Genomic DNA, 24,815 nt, shown 5'->3' on the forward strand with positions numbered 1-24,815 from the left:
TACCCAAAAGAGAACAATGCATGTCACTCTGCTTCCAACGCAATCAGTTCCCACCAATTTGGATGATTCTGAAACAAGGTTTTTAAAATTTGGAAGAACTAACAGCAGGGGTTTTTTATTACAAATGGAATGACTCAGGGTAAGGGAAAAAATTAATGCTGATATTAAAAATGTTTTTTACATTATGCCTCTACTTAGGCATAATTTCCTGACAAATGCCTGAGGTACCAGCCTTACCAGTGAATAAATATTCTGTAGATTGTTACTTATGATTGCTCTATGTGATCTGTTGATTGGGCTAAAGTGTTCCACTATGACATTGGACTTGTTACTATCTCCTTATTTTTCTTTTCTGTGGTTGTTTTTTGTTAATCCTCACCCAAGGACATTTTCCCATTGATTTTTAGAGAGAGTGGAAGACAGGGGCAAAGACACAGAGAGAAACATCGATGTGAGAGAGACACATTGACTGATTGCCTCCCCCACACACCCTGACAAAGATTCATGGAAAGGTTGCTCCCTTTTGTCAATTTCCTCTCCCTTTGTCAAGCCTCATATTTTCACTCAACCCTCACTTTTAAGTTTACCAATGAGTTTTTCTAATTTCTTTATTGCTTTTCCTCAGATCTCATATTTTCTTTTTGTCTTAGATTTGTGTTTTAAATTTGTTTTTTTATTTTTCAGAAGATATCCTCTAATAATTCGTATAGGAAGAGAACTTGATTGATAAATTTTCAGTGTATAATATTTTTCCCATCAATAGAATTCCAGTTGAAAATACTTTTTCCCTCTGAATTTTAGAGTTACTGCTTTGTTGTCTTTTTGCATCTGGGTTACTTTTTCTTCCTTTATAGGTAAAGAAATTTTCTTTTTTGTGTTGGAGTGTGCAGTCATTTATTCATAAACGAAGTTGGTTGAAGCATAGTAGAGCAACAGAGAGATGCTTCCAGGTAGCTAGAGCTCAGAAAATTTAGCACCTACTTACCTGACTTTAAATGTTGACTTGAAGACACACATCAGCCACCTGAGAAGGAATTAATTGACAATTCAGGTGATTCACCATCTGTCACCTTCTCCCTGGCTGAGTGCGGGCGCCCCCTGGATTGGCCGCTGCATGGATTATTTGTCCTCCGATTCTGCTCCACAGGGAGATCTTGGCCCCATGGTGTCTCAAGCAAACATTTTCCTTCTACCTTTGGTCTCTTCCCACTTGGAAGGATGTGTTTTCAAGCTCTGTCCTTTACCCTTGAAGTTCAAAAGAAATGTCTTTTCTTTCATAGTGATCGCTTAAAGCAACAATTGGGCCTTCTGTTCCAGCGGTTGCTAACGTTGGCTAAATATTTTGCCGAGAGACATGGAGAGAGGCTAAGTCTCATGCCGGTAGCTCCCCCCCACACACCAGCCCCCACCGTCGGAATTCCCCGCCTCCCACTCCTGCTTCAGAAGGGCCTCCCTATTTCCTCTGCCCTCGTCCAGTTGGAAGTAACTCAGTGCCCCTCTGTCTCACTTTTCTTGAAGAGCTTGTCATCTTCTCAGTTGGCTGAAGGTAAAAACGACTTGGGAATGAGGGAAGAGTTCAAGTTATATTTTTCGTTTTTCGGACTGAGAATGTGAATAATTAAAAGACAAACACAAGCTGGATTTGTCTTTAATGAGATAGACTCAGTTTCGACTTCATCCCTGGTGGAAAACCAAAAGGAGACAGAACCGAGAGCCGCGAGGTACGGCCTCCAGCCGAGAATAACAAGGCCTGTGTTATGTTGTCCACTCCATCCTCGGCGCTGCCCAGTCCGGGATCCATCCTGCTATTTTCATAACACTTCAAATGACTTCACATCTGCAAGTAATTAGTTGCAAAATAATCTGTCTTGGGACTGTGGGCTGGAGAAGGGTTGGGCAATAGGAGTTCCCACTGTGGTCTAACCATGCGTAAACCGTGCTCCTTCTGCCTCTGTCCACTCATACAGCCATAAATAGAGCTGTAAACATAGGCCGTGGATATGGCTAGTCCTGCGAAGTCATGCACAGAGCCCTGGGGCAGCTCATCGTCCATGAGAACAGCACCAAGAACAATACGCACGTTTCTAGAGTGTGTCGCATTTTGCAGAGCTCCCTCCCTTCATGATCTTCATTCTTTTCCACAACAAGCTTGAGAGGAGGAGAGGGTAAGACTTCCGTCTGAGACACGAGGAGCCCATCGTCATTAAGCTACTTGCTGGTAGGCGACATGATTTGTTTTGTTAGTGTTTTTGCAACCGTTTTGTTAACGGTTGATTACTGTAGTAACACACACAGAAGTGCAAACAAAATCCTCACCAGTGGCTTGATGAGCCATTCATGCACCCAGTTCCCAGGCCAAGAAGCAGCACCATGTCAGTACTATGGTGCTCTTTCCCAGACACCCACCCCCAAGGGTGACTACCATTCCGGTTCCTAAAGAGGGGACGTGTTTATTTAAATTAATTTTGTACGGAGGGTGAACCGGGGCCTTGCGATGCATGGCCGCCTTACACGTGTGCTTGATCCATTAGGAATTCATCTTCACACACTGAAATGCAAGGCACAGGAGGGAATGCTGATGCGATGAGGGTGCTCCAACCTGCAGCAGGTGCCTCGGACCTGGGACTTAATAGCTCGATCGCACGAAGGATGGATGTCTGCAACATCACAAGAGGCTTTCTCCACAAAAAGAGAAAATACCTTTCTCTCATTCTTCGAACGTTGTGGATACAGAGGGATCCATTTCTTTCTCGATCTTCCCCAGAGGCAAGGAATGGACAAGGTGATTTTTCAAGAGGGTTTTCTTTGCCTTTCCATGTCTGGCTGAGCATTGCTATGTTTCCACCGAGGGGATCAGGGAAGTGAGGTTTGCTGGGATGGGAGGCAGTGTCTAATTTGCCTCCCTCCCGTGGAGGTAAGAGGATGAAGCCTTGGCTTGCTGCATCTCCTTCAGAAGGGCAAAGCCAAAGGCTGACAGTGAGTGTTCCAGCTGGTCTCCCCCATCAGATGAATTCTGGAAGCTTCCCCTCTCAGGTCCTCACCATTTTTCTCTACCGTCTGGAGAATGAGAAACCAACAGGCAACCAGCGACTTGTTTGGAAAGGATTGGGGCTCATGCCCACAGGGGAATGCGCCCAGGTTCAGAGCTGCCTGCCGTGGGGTCCGAGCCTTCAGCCAGGGCTGTGTTGGCGTGGCCGCCATGAGAAGAGGCCTGCTCTCTCATTGGAGTTTGTGTCCCTTTGCTTCACCCCAGACCCTGAGCTCAGAGCAGAGGAATGTTTACATGGAAAGGGACTGCCAAGGTTTTAAATTGCATCCATTAAGAAACGAATTATCCTCTTAATCGCTCTTTGTTCCATTCCTCAAAAGATTAAAATGCTTTTTAATTTAATAAAGTTTTGAAAAATCTTTATTTAGGTAAGTTTATAATTTTACGAAAATGTGTTCAGAGACGTGAGGACACCCAGGGAACTCGAGGATGCTGAGAATGGCCTATTAAGGTCTCGCTCGTGTCTTATTTCTAAGACACAAGGACGCAGCTCTCTTTCCAAGCACTTGGGCCATTTTCCCTCCATCAAACCAGTTAAGTCAGAGTGTAGGTTGAAATTTTAGGAAAAAAAAGTTGGCATTTGTCTTCTTCAAAATATTGACACTCTACGGACATACCTGCTTAGAGAGAAAGACTGCTTTTATTCGCTTTCTCGCCTAATTTGTTCTGAGAGGCGTGAAAATGTAGGTCACACATGGAATCTGCAGCATGGCATTACAAGGTCAGTTCTGACACGGGTGAACATAGGACACGGGCATGTTCATGACAAATAAGTCTGTAAGTCATTTTGCCTGCGTTTGGAAGGGAGAACAGCAGGTCCTGGCTGGTGCTACCCTAACTGCTCCCTGTCCGTAGAACCTGGGATTGGCAGCTCTTCGCTCATCTGAAAACACGACACAGAGCTGGCGGAAAAGCAAGTACTCATGTGCAATAATCCCTTCAGCCAAATATTCTAAACGATTTTTCAATAAGCCATTATTTAATCACAAATATTTAGAATGCAAACCTGACTATTGTCCCAAGGTGCTCTAGACTGAATGTTTGTCTCTCTCCCCCTGGTCCCCAAATTCTTATGTTGAAATCCTAACCCCCAACATGTGGGTTAATGGTAATAGGAGGTAGAGTCCTTGGGAGGTGAGTAGGTCACAAGGCCAAAGTGCTCATGCATTGAATTAGTGCCTGAGAAAGCTCTCTGGCCCCTTCCATTGTGTGAGGCCATAGCTAGAAGGTGCCACCCAGAAGCCAGGAAGCAGATTAAAAGAGGGCTTTAACTTGCCAGATAGAAAGGCCAATTTGTTTTAACACATTTGTTATTAATTTTTATTGCATTGTAATGAGAGAATGTGTTTTTTTTTTAATTTTGTTTTGTGGAACATATTGAGGCCTTCTTTGTGAACTAACACATGATCAATTTTTGTGAATGTTCCATGTATATTCTATCACAGTGGAGAGATCGATATTTTAAATATATGTTAAATCTGCATTGTTGTTTTGTTTGTGTCTTTTATACCCTTATGTTTTGCCCACTTGACCTTGATTTATTCCTTGTTACCTCAGACCTCTTTAAGTTACTGAAATCAATTTTTATTGATTTCAAAAACAAGGGAGATGAATAGAGAGATAGAAACATCAGTGATGACAGGGAATCATTGATCGGCTGCCTCCTGCATGCCCCACCCTGGGGATCCACTGATACAAAACATGGTCTTGTTTTGTACTGTTACTATGGAAAAATCTGATACCACACTGGTTTTTCTTTTCTTTGTAAGTGACTTGGTCATTTTGTTTGGAGGTCTAGATTTCTTCCCCCTTTTTCTTTAAAAATCTAATACTAGGCTTAGTAGGCTATGTCTTGAAATTGATTATTCTGAATGAGTCTTTCTAGATACACAATAGACCCTTTCATTATATAAATGATGTAAATTTATGTAGTTTTATCTCTGGAAAATTTTCTTGGATTTTAGTTTTAAATATTGGTTCTATTCCATTATTTTGTTTTTAATTTTTCAGTGATTCCAATTATGCATGTATTAGATCTTTTAAATTATCATCTACATCAATCACTTTCTCTCTGATTCTTGTTACATGTTTTTCTACTGTGTTTTTATTCTTATGATTGTTTTTATGCCTTTCCTGAATATTTTTTATTACATCTATTTTCTCTTGGGCATATTGTGATTCAGTCATAATTTCTAAGATGACTTTGTCTTTAAAATTTTTTTCTTCACTGATTTTTAACCATTTATTTTTTGAGTTTTAAAATCTCTGAGTCAGGCTGTCTCCCTGTCTTTCCCATCTTTAAATGCTTGTTTAAGGATATTTAATTCCAATTGGAGTATTGACATTTTCTTCTGCTTTGTGATTGTTTTGGAGGGGAGAATGTTTATCAGCTAAAAGTTTTGATATTTATGTCCTAATTTTGTGGGGGGGGGGGACTTTAAATGAGTATTGTGATGTTTACTCTTCATTGAATTTTTTTTTTCTTGGACTAGCAATAACTGTCATAGGTAGACTGAGGTGAGGGGGTGAAGGTTTAGATTATACCTGAGATTTCTTTTTTTTTAAAATATATTTTTATTGATTTCAGAGAGGAAGGGAGAGGAAGAGAGTGACAGAAACATCAATGATGAGAGAGAATCATTGATTGGCTGCCTCCTACACACCCCACACTGGGATCGAGCCCGCAACCCAGGCATGTGCCCTGACCAGGAATCGAACTGTGATCTCCTGGTTCATAGGTCCACACTCAACCACTGAGCCATGCCGGCTGGGCTATCTGAGATTTCTTTACTCCAAAGCTTTCTCTTCTGTTTGTTGATGAAATACAGTTTCTTAAAAAATTCCTCTCTTTTGGGGGATTGTGGTGATATGCCTTCTGATGTCATGATTTTCTTGTTTTTGAAGTACTCTTAATTTTCAGTTCTTCCTTATTTGTTTTTACTACTATATCTCTGAAAATTGCTCTTTCCAAGTTATCCTTTCTCCCTAGAACTGGTACTTTCCCAAGATTTCACCTGGGGTTTTTTTGTTTGTTTGTTTGTTTGGGTTTTTTGGGTGTTTTTTTGTTTGTTTGTTTTTGCAGACTTAAATTCCTCCCTTTTGATTTGTCAGTAACCAGTACCTTAATCTACCATATTTATATTTTCCCATTTGGGGGAGACATTCTTTTTCTGGGAGTTGTTGTATCTGTTTTTCCACACCTAGACCCCTGTTTTTCTTCCCTTTTTTTCTAAACTGGCTCTTCTGAATTAGATTATTTATCCACCTTCTTGGACGTAGTTTGAAGTTTGTAGTGTTCTTTGTCTGATAGTTGTGCTACGGGCACAGATTAAAATGGTTTTAGTTGCTCATATTATTGATCTGTATGGTTTTCTGGAATATTTATGGATATGTTCAGAATATAGAATATTTATTTCCTTTTATTTTTTCCCTTTTCCATCTTTTGTCTGTACATAATTTTATATGGTTGTCATCACAGGTCGATTCAATTTTGCTTCTCTTTAACAATATTATTTTAATTTCCCCAATTTCTTTCATACTCTTATTATAGATGCTATCATTATTTGTGAACAGGCCTATCATATTTTGCCAAGTGGATATGTCATGCTATATCTTATTGCTTTTCTATTGTTGGATATTTACATTGGAAAGGCATGTTACAAGTATGTTTGGTATCAATAAATTCATTTTGAAGAGATGAGCACTTGGCTCAGTAAGCATGTAATAAATCTTTGTGGAATCAGTGATTCAAAAGAAAACAAAAACTGGACAAAACTGTCCAAATGGGAAGAAAATTCAAGTGTCCTTTAAAATGTTAAGTTAAAATATGTAAGTCTCACATTCTGCAGGAATTTCATTAACTGGTTAAGACTTCACTTGGGGCATAGCAGAATCCAGTGCTCTGGGAATGTCAGACTGGATCAACTGGATAATTAAGTTCAGTTTCTGGTGGCGTCAAATGCAACAACTGTGTCTGAGAGTGAAGGTCATGGAAAAGCGCTTCATTCTGAGGGTAACTTGTATTCATTCAGGCTGACTCCTGGGGATCAGTAACCGTGTGACCTCCTCATTTGGTCCCCTCCCCTTTGCATGGGTGGCGGTGAGTGAACCAGGGCAATGAATGAGGCTCGCTGCTCTGGATGTGGTCAGTCTCCATAAATCATTTCTTCCATTGTCTGAATACGTTTGGGCATCCACGGTAGTTTATTTCCAAAGTATATAAGGAAGCAGAGGCCAAGGGTGTAATCTTGGAGCGATTTAAACAGAGTGGTTCCCGTCAAGACAAGCAGCTGTTCCCAATTATTAGCCCATATATTCTAGGTGCCAGGGAAAGCCCACAAGGGTGTCACTAAATTGAGTTTTAAAGTGACCCCTGGTCAGATGAAAATCTCCTAGCTGTGTACGCTCCCCACAGACTGGCCTCCTGTTGGACGAGTTCGCAGCACTCTTGTTGTGAGTGAATCATTGCTGCTGCCCGCGGAGGAAACCTGCGTCAGTCCACAGGGCTTCCGAGGAGCGCGCGTTTACCTGCCAGGGACTCTCCTGTAAACGCTGTTGGACTGAAAACCTGAACACAAGGATGAGTCAGAAATCTGCAAAAAGAGCAAATGCGAATGATGAGTGACTGTAATATTTTAGACTCATGTGGGTTGTGTTAAAACATGATTCCCAGGGGCGCCTGGTTCCTGACACACATCTGGATGGTCCCTGTAGGAACAGGGACTTGTGATTGACTTGTAATTAGGGAAATGGGTCTTTCTCTCTTTGGAGTGTATCGCAGGGATAGGGTAACTTCTGCCCTAAAAAACGTGAACCGCCCTCCTCCCCCCGCCCGCCCTCACCCAAAAAAGAATGACAAAGCATTTTTCCACTGAAAATCTTCCCACTGAATGCCATCACTCCCGTGTGGAAGAGGGTAAGCTCTGGGTCACAGTGCCTGGGTTAAGTCTCGGCTTCATCACTTAATACACAGTGCAGCCTGGAGCAACTTAGTTAATTAACCCTTTTTTTTAAAAAAAAAAAAATCTTTTTTTGTACCTGTAAAATGGAGATAATCAAATACCAACTTAATAGGATTGTTGTGAGGATTTAATGAGGTCAGCCATTAAGAGTGCTTGCCAATGGTGATTGGTGGGGACTTGAGTTGGGGTGGCGAACACACAATACAGAATACAGATGACGTGTTGTGGAATTGTGCACCTGAAACCTGTATAATTTTGTTAGCCAGTGTCACCCCAATACATTTCATAAAAGCGAGAAGAAAAGAGTGCTTGCCAAAGGGCCACTTATACCCTTCTCTTTGGTATCATTGACTGTTGTTCCTCTCAAGTGATATACAGGGTGTCCCCCCAAAATGTATGCACACACTTTGAATAGTTATAAAGGCAGTGTTTATTGAAATATGTTTCATTTTAAAAACTGAGCTATCAGCTGTTAAAGAGTGTCTACATTTGGGGGGACACCCTGTACATATATATACACACACATTGCTTTCACTTTTCGGATTCCCTGTATCACATGGAACATTGATTATTTAAGTGATTCAAGGCCAACTATTTTCCCTTTTCTCCATCCACCTGTGTAGAGACGACAGAGGGACGTCTGAGCAGCTGTTCCACAATCACAAAGCGAAAGGTGTCCTTGTTAGGCTCGCGGAAATATCTCCCGGGCCGGCCCAGAATGTCCCCGTCACCCCACACAGGTTCCCCCGGTGACCTCACGTCAGTGGAAATTCCTCATGGCGGTGCATTTCCCCGGGGAGTTTGAGGGTGGAAGCTGGAGGGAAACACCTTGGGCGAGTGTCGAAGCGGAACCTAAAAGCGATGCGCACAATTGTGTATGCCTCCCAGAGGTGCGGCAGCAGAACATGTGTTCCACAAAGAGGAAAGAGCCCCATTTAATTAGTTGTCAGGGCTCGTGAGTTTCTATCTGAAAGCGCACATGAAAGGCTCTGGGCAGAGCCCCGGAGCTTACTGGGCTGTGTGTTTTACTGCGGTGAGGTGCCAAGTGACTCCAGAGAGAGGGCGCAGCGTGGTGCCTGGGAGTCTAAGTCCTAAATTGAATGCCCGCGCTGCTCCCTGTCCTCTCCATATCCAGAGTCAGAAAGCAACCCCGGGAGCAGCGGGCCTTTTATTTCACACAAATGAATTCTTAATAGTTGATGTTTATGATTCCTTTTACATACAGTTTTATGGCGTATTTTATGACGACAAGGTTGCTAGATTATATGTCCCTGAGTTCAGTATTTTCTCTTTATTCCCCCAGACCTAACTGTGTTTGATATGCGGCACTTGATATGCTATCTTTTATTATGCAGAAGTCCTTTGATCTCCGCTGAGGAAAGGCGCCACATAAATGCAGAAATCCATTATAATCATACAGAGAGTGGCTTTATGGGTGCGGTCCAGCCTAGCCATGCTGCCGGGCGGGAGACTGCACGGGGCTGCAGAATGCTAACGCAGGAGAATTTTATTCAGATAAGTGGGCTGGTTTCAGACATTTATTTTTTAAGTATGCTCTTTAGTGAAATAAACATACACCCATAAGCGTGCACACATCCTAATGGTTCCGCTTGATGAATTTTAACACGGCGGATGCACCCATGTAACCAGCACCCAGATCAAGAAGTAGAACATGACAGGGTCCCTCATGCCCCTTCTCATTCCCTGCACTCCTACAAAGCCACCCTTCGCTTTTTATCACTATAGGTTAGTTTCCCTTGATTTTGAACTTCACACAGAATGGACTCCATCGGTCTTCCTTCTTGTTCTCAGCGTAGTGCTAACAAGGCGCATCCAGGCCGCGCTGCTCCCTTCTTTTTCCTGCACAGCTGGTATGGTCCGGCTGTTATGGTGTGACTAGAGCGCTAGGCACCCATCCTGCTAGTGAAGGACATGTGTACTGTTTCCAGGTTTTGGCTATACACGTGCAGTGCTACTAAACATTCTTTCAGATGCCTTTTGATGAACATATGTATGTGTACATATAGGATACATACTTAGGAGTGGAATTCCTGGGTCATAAAAATTGGCTTTGGTAGATATCGCCAAACAGTTCTCCCGAGTGGTTGTAGTCATTTTTACTCCCATGAGTCATGTGTCAGTGTCTGGAGGCTCCGCAGCCTGTCCAGCATGGCGTGGCCAGTTGTGAAAATGGCAGGCATTCTGTGGGTGTCAAATCGCATCTCTCATCGTGGTGTTAACTGTCACTTCCCTGGCCCTGTGTTGGAGACCCTTCCATAGGTTTACGCCCTTTGCTGAGTGCCTGTTCAAGCCTTTTGTCTATTTTATTGTCAGGTTCCTTTTTTATGGGTGTATGGGAGTTCTTTCTTTATCCTGGCTATGAGTCTTATCAGACATGATATATGTATTGCAAATATCTTTATCTATTCCGTGACTTTCTTACTAGTATTTTTTGATAACCTCAGTTCTTAATGTCTATGTATTTCAGTTTACATATTTTTTTTCTTAAAGGAAAACTTGTTTAATGCTTTCTGTGACCCATTAAGAAATATTTTCCTATTCTAAGTCATGAAACAATTCTTCTATGTTTTTTATCCAGAAGAGTAATTGTTTGATGTTGAGTTCTACAAACCATTTGGAATTGATATTTTATTTGTGGGTTAAAGGTGGAGGTCAAGACACTTTTTTTTCTATACAGATTTGCAATGTCTCCAACATCGTTTTTGGAAAAGCGCATGCTTTCTCCACTAAAATTCACCTTTGAAACAAGTTCAAGGTTGAAACCATAGCAGGGAAATCAGTCTCTTCTCACGCATAGGATTTCAGACCATTGCGCACAGAACTCAGCATGGGGTGTGCTGGGAATGGAGAGTCCTAGGCCCTCCCTGAGATTCAGATTCACTGTGGGTGATTCTCCAGCCTGGGGGTCTGGCCCCTGCTCTAAGGCCTGGTGTCGCACCCAGACCAACTCTGAGCTAATCAGACTGCATCTCTCTTCTCTTTGATCCGTGGATGGGCATTTGTCCCTTTACAGATTTCTGTGGTCAGGAAGACCAGATAAGTCATTTGGGGGGATTTTTTTTTATCTTACCAACTCTGTTTCGTTTGATTAATATTCTTTCCCTTCATTAGTTATTCATCAACATATGTCAGTTAATGATCATCGATTTGAATTTCACGTGGGCATTCTATTATCTCCCTTGACACCCATTCTGGTACTCAGCAGAGCTCACTGCAAAGCACATCCTTTGAGGCAACTTGCTCGCCTCCTAATATGGCTTGATCCAGTTGTTAGGATCCATCACATTCAATTAGCCTTTATTGAACACCTATTCATTGCCACGCCTTGTCTGAGAATCTACTCTTTATCCTCAAGGTTTCCACAGTCCCTGCTAGGGCTGGACACACAAACCAACTTCCTAATAGATAATTGCAATGAAGAGTGACATATACCAATTAGGGAATGTGTGAGCTCACCCCTCCCTGTGGGAGGTCGGAGAAGCCTTCGGCAATAGTGTTTGAGCTGGGTCTTGAAGGGTATTTAGGAGTTTGCTGGGAGATAAGTGAATGAAGGTATTTCAGCTGAGGAAAAAGACATGAAACAACATGGCACCGTTGAGGAACTGCATATAATCCCAGGTGTGCGACCCCTCCAGTACCTGCAAGGCCGGGTAAGTTGGGAGGCGGGAGCACTGTACCATTGACCTTCAAAACAAAGGCAACGCAAGCTGCCAGACAAAATTCCAAGTTTAGTCGGTGAAAGGTTGGGTAAGGTGGCATGTGAACCGCAGATGCCTGTGTTCCTGAGGATCAAAATCCATTTCCCCTCGAAGGATAGACATGTAGACCAAGAAGGAAGCGGAGACCTTGACCATGAGTGTACTCCTCAATTGCTCAGGGCTTGCTGCAGGTCTCTCTGGCCGTCTGATGACACCACCCAATGCTGAAGTGGGCTGCTACCTGCCCTCCCTCCTTTGCTGAAGAGGCAGTTAGGAGGGGAGCACCCTTACTGGCCCTTGTAGGGAGTGGATGGACACAGGGGCTTGTGATGGCTGCCACCGTTCCCAGTGAGGCCACGCGGACCTCAGAGCTATGAGATGGTGGGGGATATGGCTGCTCTTCTATCGTAGATAATAAAAGGGGAAAACCCTGCTAATTCGGTGTAAAAATAGTTCAGAGTCATAAATACCCCAAACCGAAAGCGAACTCCAGAAAGGCCAGCTTTGAAATGGGAGGTAATTAATTCCTTATGCCATGTGCTGAAATTCAACCCAGACATGCCTTTTTCTGTTTCTTTCAGACAGTTTACAGTCCGGCGGGAAGTAAAACCGCGCAGTCTCTCGGTGTGGCACAGTTTTACTGTGTGTCTCCTTTTATTATTTTGCTCATTTTGATCAATTTTTACGTGAACAGGCATATAATGAGCTCAGCTCCTCCTGTCTGTGCGGGTTATGTTCCACGAGGACCTCTCTTCCCTCCCCTGGTAGATAGTTGAATTGTTAGCGCGTTTCTTGGTAAAGGAAAAAAATCTTCAGACTAGAGCATTGAAGGGAAATGCTGATATTAATTTGAAATTTTCATTTTAAAAAAATCAGAAATAAAGCTGCTGCTTAGAGAAATCAGACTTAAGGTTCAAGTCAGCAAAATAAGCGTTAAAGTCCATACCCATGGAATTGTACTCAGCCAACTGTACTTCCCTAGTCAAGTTGAAAATCTTTTAAATCCCTACAGGTATTGTTCAGATTCCCAACTCAGATGCACGAGAGAACATACAGTTTCTTTTTCTGAAACTGTCCTCACCCTTCTAGGTCGGAAGAAATGCACTAAATGCACCATCCTCTTTAAACCCGAGACCTAGCCAGTAACCGAAGGAGGACCTGGAGATACACCTGTCTTTGGAGATGGTGGCCCTAATTTCCTCTTTAATTATATCCACCCTGAGTCCCCTGCGGTGTGGGGCTGCCTTTGTCCTCAGGGGCTGGCGACATCACGGTGGCCCCTCCCTGGTCCCGCCTGTGCGGCGGCTGCTTGCATCACGAGGCTGTCTTGCTCGTGTTTTGCGGGCCTCGGCCAGTGCTGGCGGAACCCTCTCTGCTGCCCAGCTGCCCGTTGGTCCTGCCCTACTCCCTGACTCGGTTGCTCTGTGTTGGCTGTGGCCTCTAGACAGTTTGAGCAGAAAGTTCCAGAGGCTTTTTAAGGGGACATTGACTTTCTCCTCTGAGTGGTTAGGCAAAGTGGATGAGACACCTGGAGAGACCAGAGTGCTGCCTAATGAACTCGTTCACAGATATTTATTTAGCAAGTGTCCTGCGGGTGCTGGCGGCTGCTTTAGGCTCTCGGCGGAATTCTCTTCAGGGAGCAAGACCTTTGGCGGCAGGACAGGATGACAAGGGGAGGCTGCCATGCTGGAAGGGATGGAAACAGCTCCTGTGTGTTTGCTTAGAGGTCCACACTTTGAACCAGACCACTGCCAAGGTGTCATCTTGTGACAGACGACAAGAGACAAAGCACAGCGGTATCACCATGCGTGGATTAGCCAAACGTTTACTTTTACAGAGATTTTCTTTAGAAGTCCCCTTCTATAGCCTTCCTTCCTTTCTCTCTCTCTCTCTCTCTCTCTCTCTCTCTCTCTCTCTCTCTCTCTCTCTCTCTCTCCTTTTCCTTTCTTTTTTGTCAAGAGAGTGTACTCATTTTCTCCATTAGTTTCTTTCAGACTTGAGGCTGTGGATGGTTTGTTTTAGCATTTTGCAGTTCAGCCCTAGATAGAAAAACCAATATTGAAATTGGAAACGGATCTAGAAGGATCCTTTTGGATTGTCTGTGCTTTGTCACTTTGAAATTTGTGTTAGTTTCTAGTAAGGGAGGTGAAGCGTGATTTATCATCATCACTGGGATTCGAGATCAGGCTTGGACATTCAAAGTCATGTTCAAAATTAATGAAGTCCTCTCATAACAATGTCTTCCTGACTCTGTTTATTTTAGGGATACTTAATTTTTAAGGATGATATTCTTTCTTGACTTTATAGTGGGTTAAGTGGCCTTAAATATGATCACTTTTATTGTTTTTCAGCATAGTATTTCAAAGTTTAGAGTAAGCTGAGTTTTTAAACTTCTAATTTTTGTATGTTTAAGCTTTTTATAACTATGGCAAAGAAAGAAAATATAAACATTTGTGTTCAACTTTCTTCCTGCATATTATCATTAATAAGTTCCTGCCTCATTTCCATTTAGAATTATCATTTTGATTAGAAGCTTATGTATATCTAGATACCTAGATATCTATAGGTGTAGATATCTAGATATATATAGATATAGATGATATAGATAGATAGAGATAGATATAGATGATATAGATATAGATACAGATACAGATATAGATATAGATACAGATAGAGATATATGCTCATATTAGCACTTTTTGCAGAAGAAAATGGAAATAGGATGGTGGAAAGATACAGGCAAAATGCTGGGATCTCTGTTACAGACCAGGAATGTAGGTGGTCTAATTTGTCTCTCTGTTATAAAGAGTTGCTATTCATGAAATAGCAGAGCTTTTGTATCCATTTCATCTTTATTATTTCAATTATCTAAACGTACGTGGTAATGACACTGATTCATGGGCTTGCTGTGGGCAAGAGTTCACCATGTACCACCATGTATTTACCCATTCACCTACTGAAGGACATCTTGGATGCTTCCAACTTCAGGCAAGTACAAATAAAGCTGCTATAAACATCCACGTGCAAAGTAGCTGGAAGAATTTAAATTTGAGTTTTGGCAGATTTGTTCCAGACTTTTTTATTATTTTTCCTATTATTTTAAATCACAAAGTAATAAACCATAAGTCTGAAATCTTGCTAAAAGCATTTGGCGTCTTGAGCTTGTTTTTCTCAATACACTTATGAGCTATTCTTTGCCAAAACTGACACTGGGGTTTGTTGTGAAAGTCGTTAAAATATAATTGAAGCCTATTGCTAGTTTGAGTCACTTGGAATTTTTTTGCATTTTCTCCCCAGTGGTCTGGTTTCAAATTTAATTAACTTGGAAAACTAGATTGCCATCACCTATGTGATCTTGAAAAATACATTTGAAAGAAGTAATATCCTCCATAGCCTATCCAAATAGACCGCAAAATGGGGTTAGTAATTTGATAATTTAATAGGAAAATCATTCTATTTTAAGTGACAGTTCATTTACTCTGCTTGGTCATTCATAAGGAGACAGGAAGGAAGAAAGGACCAGAGGGGGAGGTTATACCTCGAGCCTCAGCGAATGCCAAGGACGGAGACTGAGCAGCAAACTTCCAGCCCCGATCACCTCAGACTTCCTCCTTTTAAAAACAGGCGAGGGTGACCCTGTAAATGAGCATCTACAAAAGGCAAAAGCAAGAGACTAAAGGACGGTTGTATATCGGTTCAGATATGACAGATACAAGACCAGTCACTGGTGAGGAAAGGCGTTTGGAATAATGTTGTAGAAATCTTTTTAATATATGTCTTTATGAAGTTGGCCGTAGGAAACCTTTCCTGTGGAATATGGTGTTGGAGGTGTACATTTTCAAACGAGAAGGAAGGAAATGGTCCCACCATGTAATAAAAGTCAGTGTTGAGATCGAGGCAACTTTTATAAATCACCCATGTTAGGAGCTATAGAACAGGCCTTCCTGGCTTGTAGTCCTAGCAGCCAGATAGGCAGAAATGCAGGCATGGAAACGGAAAGTGCTTTATAATCAATTACACCCTCTGGAGGCTAAATCTTCAGATTGCCTGATCTTTAATATGAGAGAGAAGTTGGCAAATTTCAGTCTTAAGGTAAGTAAATAGCCCCTTGTGTAGATGGCTAGCTTTTAGCTGCCGTTGGATCCTCATAGGATTCATCGTGTACTCTGTTGAGCTATTAAGATGTGTCTGCCTTAGTCATTACAATCCTTCCTTGCTTCCTTTCGAAGAATCCACTTACTTCTGTCATCTGACAAATGGGTCTCTCCTTTTAAGCAGGGTCACTGCACAAAGAAAATGGTTTCTCATCTTTACTTATATCCCTCCCTCGTCACCTCCAGAACAGGGAGAAGGGTAGCAATGCCTTCCGTCCATGGTTATTGTTGAGTGCATATAGGTGCCAGCACCATGCTAGGTACTATCACTTAGTCCTGGCATGCATGGAACTTTCTGGAAAATGTAACAGACCTCTCCTAGGTGGCCTACAAGGCTAAAAACCTTCCTCCTCAGACAACCAAAACAAATATTACCAGTGTCAGTGGCCTAATTACAAACTAGAGGCCCAATGCATGAAATTCATGCCAGGGGCTCAGTCCTCACAGCCCTGGCTTCACCCAGAAGGTCATCCAGAAGGAAGTCCGGAAGGACGTCCGGTCTAATTAGCATATTATGCTTTTATTATTATAGATAGTGACATGTCTCCAGGTGGTTCCTGTTGTGTGCAGTGTGTTGGTATACTAAATGTATTTATTTCGCCCTATTCACTGTGTAATTTACCTCACATACCTATAATTTATACTTTAAAACAGGAGACAATTTAGTGGAGCTAGTTCCTGGTTGGATAGGTGCTCAGTCATGGCAGCAGTGATTGGGGAGCTTTAACTGCGCCCCCTGCAGGCAGCGTGGGGGTGTGTGGGCTCTGTTCTCTGGTGCCAGAGCTTCTAATGCTTGTGGACATGGACTCTACAGTGCAATAGAAAAGGCCAGCAGAGATTTCTTTCATGACATAGGCCTCTGGGCACTTCTGAATTAAATCTCTGAGCCCTACGTGTGTTTTGGGGAGAGGTATAGGATCCAATCAATTAGATTAGTTGTAAAAGGGACAATTACAGGACCCACTTTATTAATGGGTGTGAAGATGACCTAGAGGACACATACCTAGGGCCTGGCTCGGCCATGTGCTCAGGGGCAGCCCTAGAGCTGCGTGAAGTCTGAAGTCTAGGCAGTTTAGGGGGATCCCATAAGAAAAAATACAAAAGTATGAATTAAAAATATGTTAGAATAAGGAAAATCTCAAATTAAAAAAATTTAACAGCCAACAAATTGTCATAAATATTGCAATATCCAGAATAATCACATAATTTCTAAGTAGTTAACTGCTGGATTCCTGGCCTTCTACTATTTTTTTCTCCTGTAGCTTTGATCTGTACACCCTTTGCCGTTTCTTCATATGACATTTTGTGTTATCCTATTCTCTGGAGAGAATCAGAGGATAATTTTGTCTTTCCTCTCCCACGGTTGATGGAATTAGCCTTTGGGGGTTTGTATCTTTGCTATTGATAGTTTTTTAGGAGCATTTTTCAGCATCAAAACTTGCTATTGGTATTGCTGCGTAAAATTTTAGAATTGTTGTCAAATTTAGGGAAATCTCCATTGCGTTCCTTTCAGAGCTCTTCAATGGTCTTGTGAAGTAATGATTCTAAATGCAGGGTGGGACAGAGTAGGTGCACAGTGTCCATATGGAGAATAGCACTATCATCAGTAAATAACAGCACAAGAATGACTCTGTTTCGAGTACTCACAACTGTGAACCTGCTTGTGCCCCACTCTGTGTTCTCTGAATGGACAGCACTCATTTGTCACGACTTTGTTTCAGTCCAAGATTACACGTGCTATGTGATGTTCATTCACAGCGGTGATTTCACGTAAGTGGACAATAAAAAGCAACATGTTCATATGATTTCTTTCTCTTCATTAGATGAGTTATCGAGTAACCTAAGAGCTGTTCACTCTACTTAAAATGTGTCTTTTCTTCATAAGGAATCAGTGATTTCTGAATGCTTAGAAAACGTTTTGGTTACAGTTTGCTTCTTTATGCCAGAATGGTTTCTACTGGCTGCATACAAAAATAAAGAGACACCCTTATTTGGTGCATTCACCATTAGTTCATGTGCATGAGAACTTCTATTTGGATGAGAAAGGAAACCCCTCAGTGCTTCTGATGGGAAGGGCTTTCTGGAGAGTAGCCTCTGGCCCTGAACATGTGAAATTTTGTTTCTCTTCCAGTGCACAGACTTCTGCTTCTGGAGCCATGGGCTTGTTCACATCACACACTCCCTCTGGCCTCACACCCTCCTGTCACGTGGAATGAGTCGGCACAGGGAGCTGTGGCCTGCTCCTGACAGCCAGTCCCCCAGGACAGTTGGGGACCTACACTGTGAACCACAGAGTTACACTCTCACTAGATACAAATTGCATGTCCCCAACTCCACTTCCTGTAGGTCAGGTTCCCGCACCTTAGGTGATACTTGGCAGTGTCTGGAGACATAGAGGCCAGGATGCTGCCAAACACCTTGGATGCACAGAATAACTCCCACCAGGTGGAAGTACCCAGCCCCAATGTCATCAGTGTAAGGCCAGGAAACCCTGTCCAGGCGGATTCCTCCAGAGCCACGGCCATTCCGTGCCACCGGCAGGAGCAGCAGGGACGGTGGTCATCACTGATTGTGGTTAAACCTTTACTTCTGCAACTTCTGGGAAATGACGACCATGCAAGCACATCCCTCCGTCATGGGCTTGAGGCGCCCTAGAGCCACGTGAGTTTTTGTGGCGAACCCTCCTCTCAGGTGCTGTGTGTTGGATTCTTTCCTCCCTCCCCCATGTCCCTCCCCCCAGGTAGAAGTCAGTTTTGCAGACGAGATGTGAGCGGAGAGATGCTGCCATTTTCCCAGTGGAATGACTGTCTGCTGGGACAGGAGGAACCGAGTTTGCCTCAGTCTCACCCGCGTCCTCGAGCACCCCTGGGATTCTCTTGGGCCCGCTTCTGGGTGGGGTGCTTCCTTGCTGGGGGGATGTGGCACGTGTGACATGTTCCTTCGCCAGGTGTTTCCTCCAAGGTCTTTGTGGTTATAAAGTCCGATCCCACTGTAGCTCTTCGAAGTAATGCCTTTCACCTCCTGATGATAAAAGCAACCCATGTGCATGTAAGAAACTTCAGAAAAGTACAGAAAATATAAAGACATAAAAGATTCGGAAATCCGCCATGCCTGATGGGTTTTGGTGTGCTTCTTTCTAATCATTTCCTGTGGTGTGTGTGTGTGTGTGTGTGTGTGTGTGCGCGCGCGTGTGTGTATGTAATTGCTATTTTGTATAGTTTTCAGTTCTCATTCACTGTGTTTTTTAAATTTTATTTGTTTTATTTATCATGATACTTTCTCTGTCTTTAAGTACTTTGTGAAAAGGTTTTTCATGGCTCTATGCCAGGGGTGGGCAAACTTTTTGACTCGAGGGCCACAATGGGTTCTTAAACTGGACCGGAGGGCCGGAACAAAAGCATGGATGGAGTGTTTGTGTGAACTAATATAAATTCAAAGTAAACATCATTACATAAAAGGGTATGGTCTTTTTTTTTTTTAGTTTTATTCATTTCAAACGGGCCGGATCCAGCCCGCGGGCCGTAGTTTGCCCACGGCTGCTCTATGCTATTCTAGCCTATACCTAGCATCATTTATAGAAGTGCTTTCTCTTGTTGGACATTGTATCTAAGCCTTCCCCTAGTGCTCCCACTTCCGTAAATAATGCTGTATCCAAATCCATGCACAACTTGGACAATCTCTTGAGTCTTTCTTGAAACTAGATTCCCAGAATTGGAAGAACTGGGTGGGAGTGAAAGAGAACATTTATGGTACTTCATCTCTCTAAAGCAGTGGTTCTCAACCTTCCTAATGCTGCAGTGTTCTCAACTTTCCTTTAATACAGTTCCTCATGTTGTGGTGACCCCCAACCATAAAATTATTTTCGTTGCTACTTCATAACTGTAATTTTGCTACTGTTTTGAATCGTCATGTAAATATCTGATATGCAGGATGTATTTTCATTGTTACAAATTGAACATAATTAAAGCAGAGTGATTAATCACAAAAACAATATGTAATTATATATGTGTTTTCCGATGGTCTTAGGTGACCCCTGTGAAAGGGTTGTTCGACCCCCAAAGGGGTCGCGACCCACAGGTTGAGAACCGCTCCTCTAAAGGCTCTATCTCTAAGGCAGTCCTGTTCTGAGGTCCTGGGGATTAGGATTGAACATATGGATTTTGGGGGCTCGGGCTTTGGGTTGGTAGAGTCTGCACCCCAGGCAATCTTGCCCCCCAGGACCATTTGGCAATGTCTGGAGGCGTCTTTGGCTGTCCGCAGGAGGAGAGGTAGCTAATGACATCCACTGGTCATGGACCAGCGATGCTGTAAATACTGTACAATACACAGAGTAGCCCTCCAACAACAACGAATTTTCTGGCCCCAAATGTCAATGGTGTTGAGGTTGAGAAACCCTGAGACACACAGACCTCAATTGGAATCCCTGCTATGATACCTAATAGATGTGCGACCTCATAATGCCTTCCATCTTCATGAATATCCTCACTGGCAACGTCCTAGTAGTGGGTCAACTGAGATAATCTATGGCAGCTTTTAGCCCATGGCCTGCCTCCCAGGAGGCCCTCAGCAGCCTTGAAGTGCTGTATAGATTTCTCACCCACAGATGCCTCACTGGAGAGCTCACATCGGAATTGGAATTGGGAAGCATCCAGCACGAGGTAAGAGGAAGGGCCATGCCCGGTGCAGGCAGGTAATTGGGCCACAAGAAGGCAAAGGCCAGGACCTGCAGAAATAGATTGAATTCCATATTTGCTTTGGATGCTTTCCAGTTTCAAATATGTCGACTTCATTGGGCGAAATCTGGCTTGAATTAGGGGCAGCCCTTTCTCCGAATGCAAAGCTTACGTCATGCATTTCCAGTATCTGTGCCGCCCGCATCTTCTTCCTTGAAATCATTTAGAAGGAGCGCTGTCGGGCACATCCCATTTCCTGCCCAGTGTCAGGTCCAGAGGCCCCGAGGGGGAGGGAGGCCGGGAGCAGAGAGCGTTTCTGCAGAGGGGAGGCGGGCTCGACACATGCCAGGATCCCCTGAGTTTCCTGCTAATTAAAAGGTCATTAGCAGGCATTTCTCCATTCGGACCGACACTGCGTTTTACAGAAGCTTCACGTGAGCGGAAAGGTAGGGGTTTTGTGCTTTTCATTAGCACCCCAACCGGCTACACAAAGCGCTGCCCGCGGCCCGCAGCCTTCGCTGGGGTGCTTCACAGGGGAGCTTGTTAGAACCCGGGGACCGAGGGACACAGAACCGCATGGGAGTGAGATTCCCCAGGTGAGGCCCCAGGAGCTCTGCCGCCGCCGGTCTGGCTCCCTCTCCCTTGGCTGGACTCTTGTCTTTCACCTTCATTAGTGGCCCTTCAGGGCTGTGACGGAAAGGAAAGAAGCAGGGACCTGTCTTTAGAGACCCCGCTGCCCCCGAACTTCAAGATGCATTTGGGTCTGTGTTCATCCCACGTGGAGAAGGGGCCATGGTTCTGGGCTCTCCCAGAGGCCAAGCATCATGTGACACTCCATCCTCTCCAACAGGCGGGCTGGCTGAAGCTGGGCTCTGTCTCGTGCGTATGATCCATGACAATTACATTACCGAGAATCACCGTCTTCAGAGCGAGAGCCACACATTTGTCACCGCGTCTAAGTCAGCACCCTGTCCCTTAAATAAATACCCACTTTGCTAAATTGCTTCCTCTGTCAGTGTCAGCGAGAAAGGGAGTGCCTGGGAGCTTTTGTTTGACCTGAGAAATGAAGACCCATGGAGTCGGGGTGGGCAAATTGAAAAAGAAATTTCTCGAATAGTTAACATATCAGTGCTGTGAAGTCAGTGGAGTATTTCTGAAGGTCTGTGCCAAAGTATTTGGCTCCAGGGTATGAACGAGTGTCCTGGTTTCCCGGAGGTAGAAATCAGGACGAGAACAGGTAAAAAGCACGAAACCCATCTGAGCAGCGTCTGCTCAGGGGGTGGGAGTGCTGTGCCTGCCGCCAGGTGCTCTCTGAGCTCTGCCTGATCTCCAGGCGTCTGCCTTCTCCTCTCACACCAGGCAGCTGCGGGTCCTCTCCGAGTGCAGAGGTTGTCTTCGATAAGGAAAACCCAGGAGGCTGAAAGGCCGCCTGAGTGTCCCTTTCCCCTCCGACTGCCGGGATGGCCTGCCCTTTAACAACAGCTGACATGACATGGTGGCGGGCCAGCCGCTTTGCAGATAACGACTTCCTTTCATTCCACGTCAGAACTGTGAGATAGACGTGGTCATCCCCATTTTCACGGGAGGAAACTGTCGTTCAGGATGATGTAACTAACTTGCCAGAGTCACCTGGCTAGTAAGTTGGCGAGCTGGGTTTAAGCCCAGGTATTCTGATGCCCAAACCATAGCACACAGAGCACACTACCTCCCTGTGTTGTGTCCCAACCTCTTAACTTCCTACATCAGGTTTCTCAGAGCGCACTCTTTCCCGCCGACACAAGAGTTATCTACACACACACACAGGGGGAGAGAGAGGAAAAACACCTGAGATTATGCCTCCGATGCTGTGGCTGTAACAGAATCTTCCATTATAACAAAGTGGTTTTGAGCAAGTCATCTAACCTCTCTGGTTCTACATCTTCAAGCTAAAGAAATGAGGTTACATGGTCTCTATGGCTCATCCAGGCTTCATATCTGTAAACCAGAGTTACTCAGCACACAGTGGAGGTGTGGGGTATGGGGTTGGCTTCGCAAGTCCTCACCCGGCCCAGGTCTGGGCAAGTGGCAGCCATCAGCACATCCCCAACACTGCAAGACCCCGCCCACCCTGCTGTGCACACCGCCTGCTGATCAGTCGTTACTGTGATGGCATCCCAACCAATTTGCATATTACCCTATTATTAGATAGATGTTATTTGGGACTCTTTAGGCTGCAATTGTAGAAACCCAGCCTGAACTAAGTAGCTTATGTTCCAACTGGGATATTTTATTGATCTCTTGATTGGGGCACTTACCTCTGCTGAGAACCCCTAAGTCCCTGCCCTCTTGGCCTCTCCTCTCTGCTTTTACTGGGTACTTGTCTCTTCTCTTTTGCAGAATAATCTTCCCTGGTTAGCTGCCCTATGGCAGAAAATGGCTCACTTAGATCTCATCCAAATTTTGCAGGAACTCATACCCCTGGGTTGAGTCCCATTGGACCCACCCATAGCAGCCAGAGAGTGGAGTCATGTAGTGGGGACAAGCAGCTCCCTCTTCCCTTTGAGGGTAGAGAAGAGCAATGAGTTTGGTATCAGCCAAGTCGGGTCATTCTAGATTCGACCTGGCTGATATCATTTGTCCAAGGTGGTGGCTAAGATGAGATGTTGAAAGACTTAGACATACACACACAGCAAATGACTGAGTGGATTAGGAGTAGAACACAGCTTTTCAGTTTTACTTCTCTCTGGCTACTTGAGTGTATTCCATTAGATCTCTTTAGGGAAACTACTAACTTATTTGAGTAGACTGTATAACTGCTTTGAGGGGTGATTCTCAAGTTCTAGAAGGAGGAATCTGAAACAAATGCCTCTTTGCTCCTCCCCCAAAGTACATATCTTTTCCAATGCACATTCAGTTGGTTCAAAGTAAAATTAAATTGAAATTGTCCCCTTCCACAGTAAGCTTTCATTATAAGACTGTTGGAAAAGATTTTTATCAAACCATCCTAGAGGTGAGCAACCAATAGACGCCACATTTCTTATAAACCTGGAACCCCACACCTCCAAGCCCTGGGACGAGGGCTGTGGCTTTCTTGAAGGGCCTCACGTCCCTACCAGGAGGATGTGATGTTGTTTGAGGGACCCAGGCACTTGGAACGATGGAAGAATTTCCTTTGTGTGGAACTTGCTCAAACATGCTCTGTCACGCTTGACGGAGTTGTTTATGGGCTACTTCCTCTCAAGCCCAACCAGCAGGCCCAGGGCTGCGTTTCACAAGCTATTAAAAACACGAGCACGCTCTTTTCTGGTGTGTGTGGCATCTAACCATTTATTTTGAATATTACATATTTGGAAAAGCATTCAAAATAGAAAATGACGGCTTTGGGGGATTCTGACTATGCCCCGAGTAAAGGCGGTCTATAATCTGAAACACATTCACATTATGCAGGAATGATGGCCACAGTCTGTTGCCTCGATTTTTTTTTTCAATACTTGAAAGCTTTGCTTTTCTGTTTTTAGGGACTTGTGTTTTGATTTCTGTTTTCCATAGACAGTAGCAGACACTCTCCTCCCTTACTCATTCATGACCTTCCCTCACTGTTGTTATTTTGGCTCCAAAGAGTTTCTCCTTCTCCAAAAATATCCTGCAGAGCGTTGCACATGTTTCTCAGTGTCACTTGAACCAATACAACCTTTTGTTAAATTGCATCCTTACAGTTTACAAAGCACTTTTAGGAACACTTTATCATTTGAGCCTCTCATAAACCCTGTGAAATAGTTATTGTTCTCTTCTCCATTGGACAGATGAGGAGACTGAACTTCAGAGCGTTCCAGAAGGTCACACAAGGTAGGGATCCTTCGCACAGGGCCACATGTCTACAGAGCCTGGGCTATCTAATATTTCAGTCATTCACCCACTCACCCATTCATTCATTCATTCATTCATTCATTCATTCATTCATTCATTCATTATTCTAGTGTACTATCAGTAATATGGCTCTGTAGGCTCACGGAGATTCAGTGGAAAGTGATAGGCCTTCTGGCAGGTTTAGTGCGTTGGGTTTGCTCGAGGAGGCGTTAGCTAACTGTGGCTGACCTGACAGCACCCACTGGACTGCCCTGCAGGCTGTTCAGGCTGCCCTGAGTGCTGTTCATGTGTTGCTCTCAGTTTGTTGCTTTTTTCCAATGAAGGTTAAAACCACGCTGATGGCTGTGGAGCCAGGAGGGAGGGGACTTGTTGGCCCTGACATTGATTTTATGAGTAGCAATGATATATGGTTT

The sequence above is a fragment of the Myotis daubentonii genome, chromosome 10 (genome assembly GCF_963259705.1).
Source record: "Myotis daubentonii chromosome 10, mMyoDau2.1, whole genome shotgun sequence".
NCBI classification, from domain to species: Eukaryota; Metazoa; Chordata; class Mammalia; order Chiroptera; family Vespertilionidae; genus Myotis; species Myotis daubentonii.